Here is a 6,000-nt window from a genome sequence, read left to right as displayed (position 1 = left end):
CCTGTTCCACTGCTCACTCTCCCCCTCCCTGTACTCCTCCCCACTCTCCCCTCCCTGTACCCCTCTCCACTCTCCCCTCTCCTCTTCCATCCCTCTCCCACAATTGTCTTCCTCCTCGTCCCTCTTGTTAGAACTGTCCATTTCCCTCTCTTGTCTTAGGCCCCGCCCCACTAGTCGTCCCCGGAACACGACTCGCCAATAGGTTTCAACCAGGTTCATAATTACTGCTGGGTGAACAGGGGCGAACAGTTCTAGATGGGTGCCCAGTCGACCCTCCATCCGTTAGCTACTCTGACACTGAAAAAGTTCCTTCTAACGTCCCTGTGGCTCATGTGGGTACTCAGTTTCCGTCTGTCTCCCCTTGTTCGCGTACCACCAGTGTTGAATAGTTTATCCTTGTCTATCCGATCGATTCCCCTGAGGATTTTGTAGGTAGTGATCATGTCTGCCCTTACTCTTCTGTCTTCCAGTGTCGTAAGGTGCATTTCCCGCAGCCTTTCCTCGTAACTCATGCCTCTTAGTTCTGGGACCAGTCTAGTGGCATATCTTTGAACTTTTTTCCAGCTTCGTCTTGTGCTTGACAAGGTACGGGCTTCATGCTGGGGCCGCATACTCCAGGATTGGTCTTACATATGTGGTGTACAAGATTCTGAATGATTCCTTACACATGTTCCTGAACGCCGTTCTGATGTCAGCCAGCCTCGCATATGCCGCAGACGTTATTCTCTTTATGTGGGCTTCAGGAGACAGGTTTGGTGTGATATCAACTCTGAGATCTTTCTCTCTGTCCGATCCATTAAGTACTTCATCTCCTATTCTGTCAAATTCGCTGAGAGGGGACAGAGACCTCTCCCAGGTCCTTGTCCCCTCTCTCCCAGGTCCTTGTCCTCTCTCCCAGGTCCTTGTCCTCTCTCCCAGGTCCTTGTCCCCTCTCCCAGGTCCTTGTCCTCTCTCCCAGGTCCTTGTCCCCTCTCTCCCAGGTCCTTGTCCCCTCTCTCCCAGGTCCTTGTCCTCTCTCCCAGGTCCTTGTCCCCTCTCCCAGGTCCTTGTCCTCTCTCCCAGGTCCTTGTCCTCTCTCCCAGGTCCTTGTCCCCTCTCTCCCAGGTCCTTGTCCTCTCTCCCAGGTCCTTGTCCCCTCTCCCAGATCCTTGTCCTCTTTCCCAGGTCCTTGTCCCCTCTCCCAGGTCCTTGTCCACTCTCCCAGGTCCTTGTCCCCTCTCCCAGGTCCTTGTCCTCTCTCCCAGGTCCTTGTCCCCTCTCCCAGGTCCTTGTCCTCTCTCCCAGGTCCTTGTCCTCTTTCCCAGGTCCTTGTCCACTCTCCCAGGTCCTTGTCCCCTCTCCCAGGTCCTTGTCCTCTCTCCCAGGTCCTTGTCCCCTCTCCCAGGTCTCTTCCTTCCCTTGGATCCCTCTCCTCTTCCCTCTCTCAGATCTCTCCTATCTTTTCAGACTTCTTTCTACTCTGGCATTTACCAGTCCTTCCGTTTTCCCACGTTTCCCCTCACGCCTCTCTCTCTTACTCCCAGGTCTTTACCCCGTCTCCCAGGTCCTTATGCTGTCTCCCTGGTCCATATCCTGCCTACCAGGTCACCCTATCCCGACTCCCAGGTCTCTGCCTGGGAGTCTGAACAGGCAGGGGGGAGCTCTGCCTGTTTTTGTCCCCCCCCCCTATCCCACAGTCCCCTCTCCCACGCTGCCTCCCGCTGTGGCAGCAGCTGGTACCTCAAGGCGCCCCTCTTGCCCATCCCTTCTCACGATCGATATGTTGGGACCTGGGGTGACCTACCTGGTGTGTGGGAGTCTGGGGTGACCTACCTGGTGTGTGGGAGTCTGGGGTGACCTACCTGGGGGGTGTGGGAGTCTGGGGTGACCTACTTGGTGTGTGGGAGTCTGGGGTGACCTACCTGGTGTGTGGGAGTCTGGGGTGACCTACCTGGTGTGTGGGAGTCTGGGGTGACCTACCTGGTGTGTGGGAGTCTGGGGTGACCTACCTGGGGGGTGTGGGAGTCTGGGGTGACCTACCTGGGGGGTGTGGGAGTCTGGGGTGACCTACCTGGTGTGTGGGAGTCTGGGGTGACCTACCTGGGGGGTGTGGGAGTCTGGGGTGACCTACCTGGGGGGTGTGGGAGTCTGGGGTGACCTACCTGGGGGGTGTGGGAGTCTGGGGTGACCTACCTGGTGTGTGGGAGTCTGGGGTGACCTACCTGGGGGGTGTGGGAGTCTGGGGTGACCTACTTGGTGTGTGGGAGTCTGGGGTGACCTACCTGGTGTGTGGGAGTCTGGGGTGACCTACCTGGTGTGTGGGAGTCTGGGGTGACCTACCTGGTGTGTGGGAGTCTGGGGTGACCTACCTGGGGGGTGTGGGAGTCTGGGGTGACCTACCTGGGGGGTGTGGGAGTCTGGGGTGACCTACCTGGTGTGTGGGAGTCTGGGGTGACCTACCTGGGGGGTGTGGGAGTCTGGGGTGACCTACCTGGGGGGTGTGGGAGTCTGGGGTGACCTACCTGGGGGGTGTGGGAGTCTGGGGTGACCTACCTGGTGTGTGGGAGTCTGGGGTGACCTACCTGGTGTGTGGGAGTCTGGGGTGACCTACCTGGTGTGTGGGAGTCTGGGGTGACCTACCTGGGGGGTGTGGGAGTCTGGGGTGACCTACCTGGGGGGTGTGGGAGTCTGGGGTGACCTACCTGGGGGGTGTGGGAGTCTGGGGTGACCTACCTGGTGTGTGGGAGTCTGGGGTGACCTACCTGGTGTGTGGGAGTCTGGGGTGACCTACCTGGGGGGTGTGGGAGTCTGGGGTGACCTACCTGGTGTGTGGGAGTCTGGGGTGACCTACCTGGTGTGTGGGAGTCTGGGGTGACCTACCTGGGGGGGTGTCTGGGGTGACTTACCTGAGGGGTGTGGGAGTCTGGTGTGACCTACCTGGGGGGGGGGGGTACTGGCCTAGGTTGCATAGGTGAGTATGTGTCATCATATTATGGGTCAGAATGGGACAGCATAGTTAGCATAGGTCAGCACTGGTCGGCTTAGGTCAGCACTGGTCAGCTTAGGTCAGCACTGGTCAGCTTAGGTCAGCACTGGTCAGCATAGGTCAGCTTAGGTCAACACTGGTCAGCTTAGGTCAGCACTGGTCAGCTTAGGTCAGCACTGGTCAGCTTAGGTCAGCACTGGTCAGCTTAGGTCAGCACTGGTCAGCATAGGTCAGCACTGGTCAGCATAGGTCAGCTTAGGTCAGCTTAGGTCATCACTGGTCAGCTTAGGTCAGTACTGGTCAGCTTAGGCTAGCACTGATCAGCTTAGGTCAGCTTAGGTTAGCTTATGTCAGCACTGATCAGCTTAGGTCAGCTTAGGTTAGCTTATGTCAGCACTGATCAGCTTAGGTCAGCTTAGGTTAGCTTAGGTCAGCACTGGCCAGCTTAGGTCAGCACTGGCCAGCTTAGGTCAGCACTGGCCAGCTTAGGTCAGCACTGATCAGCTTAGGTCAGCTTAGGTTAGCTTATGTCAGCACTGATCAGCTTAGGTCAGCACTGGCCAGCTTAGGTCAGCACTGGCCAGCTTAGGTCAGCACTGGCCAGCTTAGGTCAGCACTGGCCAGCTTAGGTCAGCACTGGCCAGCTTAGGTCAGCACTGATCAGCTTAGGTCAGCACTGGCCAGCTTAGGTCAGCACTGATCAGCTTAGGTCAGCACTGGCCAGCTTAGGTCAGCGCTGATCAGCTTAGGTCAGCACCGATCAGCATAGGTCAGCACTGGCCAGCTTAGGTCAGCGCTGATCAGCTTAGGTCAGCACCGATCAGCATAGGTCAGCACTGATCAGCTTAGGTCAGCACTGGCCAGCTTAGGTCAGCACTGGTCAGCTTAGGTCAGCACCGATCAGCATAGGTCAGGAGGCTTCACCAGTTTACGAGAACGACTGTACTCATAATAATAATAATAATAATAATAATAATAATAATAATAATAATAATAATAATAATATGTTCTTGTGTAGCGTGCGTCTGGGGATGTTTTTTACTGCTGATCTTTACTCTATTACTTTTGCTGCTGTTCTTGCTGTGTTGTTGTCACTGTTGCTGAGTGTGGAGTGCTGTTGCTAGACACTTCTGGTGCTGCAGTGACACACACACACACATGTGTCCTCTCCGGAGTGAGACATGTGTCCAGGTGTGTCCTCCCCCTGACGCCCCCTCCCCTGACGCAGTGTCCACGAGACGCTGAACGTTGAGCTTCAAGCGTCGCGAGCGAGGTAATGTTTACTAAACAGTTGTGTGAAACACGTGTTTGGAGGAGGTTGCCAGGGGGCGCACACAGGTGTGGCAGGTGTGGGTGGTGGCCGGGGGGAACGGGACGGTCCCCCAGTCTGGCCCACTTGGGTTTCTCTGGAGTGAAAATGTCGTTTGTGTAGGTAACTGAGGTTTGGGTTGTGAGATAGGCACGTGTTATCACATTATTGACAAGATTAGTTCCTGAGTGGCTGTCCCAGCTACTCCTCAACTCGAGACTAGTTCCTGAGTGGCTGTGCTAGCTACTCCTCAGCTCGAGACCTGAGTGGCTAAGGACTGAACTCTCTCCCAGCTGAGGCAACACGTTACTGCTCGAACGCGTGAAAGGAGAGAGAGAGAGCAAAGCCTATTGCATGCCTCGCCCACACTGCCCCTCCTCACATGCTCAAGTAGCACTCCACTTACCGGATCCCCCTCCCCCGCTTACTTACAAGTAGTACTAACTGCTCCTTCACTCCCGGCGCACTTGCAAGTGTGTGCTGCGCATGAGCGGCTCGCGTGCTGCGCACAGTGTGCATTAACAGAGCGAATTTTACATCTTTATCGTTAGGCTTCTAACTTTGGAGTCTTTTAACAGACACCAAGCCGCCGGTGTGAGGTGTGAGAGGCGCTCTGATTGTTGACGTACAAGTTCCATGCTGCTGCTCCTGCTGCTCCTGCTGCTCCTGCTGCTGTGAATCCTATCTACAGTTTCACATGGAGCAGCAAACTACTTTTTTCCGCCTCAAGTCCTACAGTTATTTTGTGTTAATGATGAATGAGAGAGAGAGAGAGAGAGAGAGAGAGAGAGAGAGAGAGAGAGAGAGAGAGAGAGAGAGAGGGGGGGGACGGACAGAGGGGGGAGGGGGGAGAGTGTTGGGGGGCACAGGGGCCAGTAACGCTTGGGGAAGCCGTCTCAAGAGAGCAACTCTCCACTTGACACCCTGGATAAATGAGGCTCATTACCCCTCTCACATCACACTCTCACACCTCCCCTCTCTCACACCTCACTCCCTCTCACACCTCCCCACTCTCACCCCTCCTCACCTCTCCCCTCTCACTTCATCAGCGTACTCTTCCACTCCCCCCTCTCTACACCCTCTCAATTCAGGTCCGCGCCAGAATGAAAGCGATCAACCGCAAAATGGAAAATATAACAGGTTGTCCCGCTCTGAGGCCGCGTTGTGGGCCTCACTTGTTTCCTGGCGCAGTCCTGCGGCTTACTCCTGCGGCTTACTCCTGCGGCTTACCCCTGCGGCTTACTCCTGCGGCTTACTCCTCCGGCTTACTCCTGCGGCTTACTCCTCCGGCTTACCCCTGCGGCTTACTCCTACGGCTTACTCCTGCGGCTTACCCCTGCGGCTTACTCCTGCGGCTTACTCCTGCGGCTTACCCCTGCGGCTTACCCCTGCGGCTTACTCCTGCGGCTTACTCCTGCGGCTTACTCCTACGGCTTACTCCTGCGGCTTACCCCTGCGGCTTACTCCTGCGGCTTACTCCTGCGGCTTACCCCTGCGGCTTACTCCTGCGGCTTACTCCTGCGGCTTACTCCTGCGGCTTACCCCTGCGGCTTTACTGTTCTCGGGTGTCCAGGCACGGAAGCTGATGACGAGATCGGAGAAGTTAACTGTTGGTCTTCCTCCTTGTTGGTTTCTGCCCTGTGATGTCGGAATGGTCCGAGCTCCTGTCGCTAGCCAACCCTGAGAGGCAGGACACGGCCAGGATGCCCGCCCCAAGTGCCCTGAG

General features: G+C 56.5%; 1 protein-coding gene across 3 annotated transcripts in view; it reads left to right on the top strand.

The window, feature by feature from the left end:
* Positions 1–6,000, top strand: part of LOC123763296 (nucleolar protein 4) — a 196,722-nt gene that overhangs the window by 168,512 nt on the left and 22,210 nt on the right. The window lies entirely within an intron of this gene.

The sequence above is a fragment of the Procambarus clarkii genome, chromosome 5, assembly GCF_040958095.1.
Source record: "Procambarus clarkii isolate CNS0578487 chromosome 5, FALCON_Pclarkii_2.0, whole genome shotgun sequence".
NCBI lineage: Eukaryota > Metazoa > Arthropoda > Malacostraca > Decapoda > Cambaridae > Procambarus > Procambarus clarkii.
This window is presented reverse-complemented; position numbering and strand designations above follow the sequence as displayed.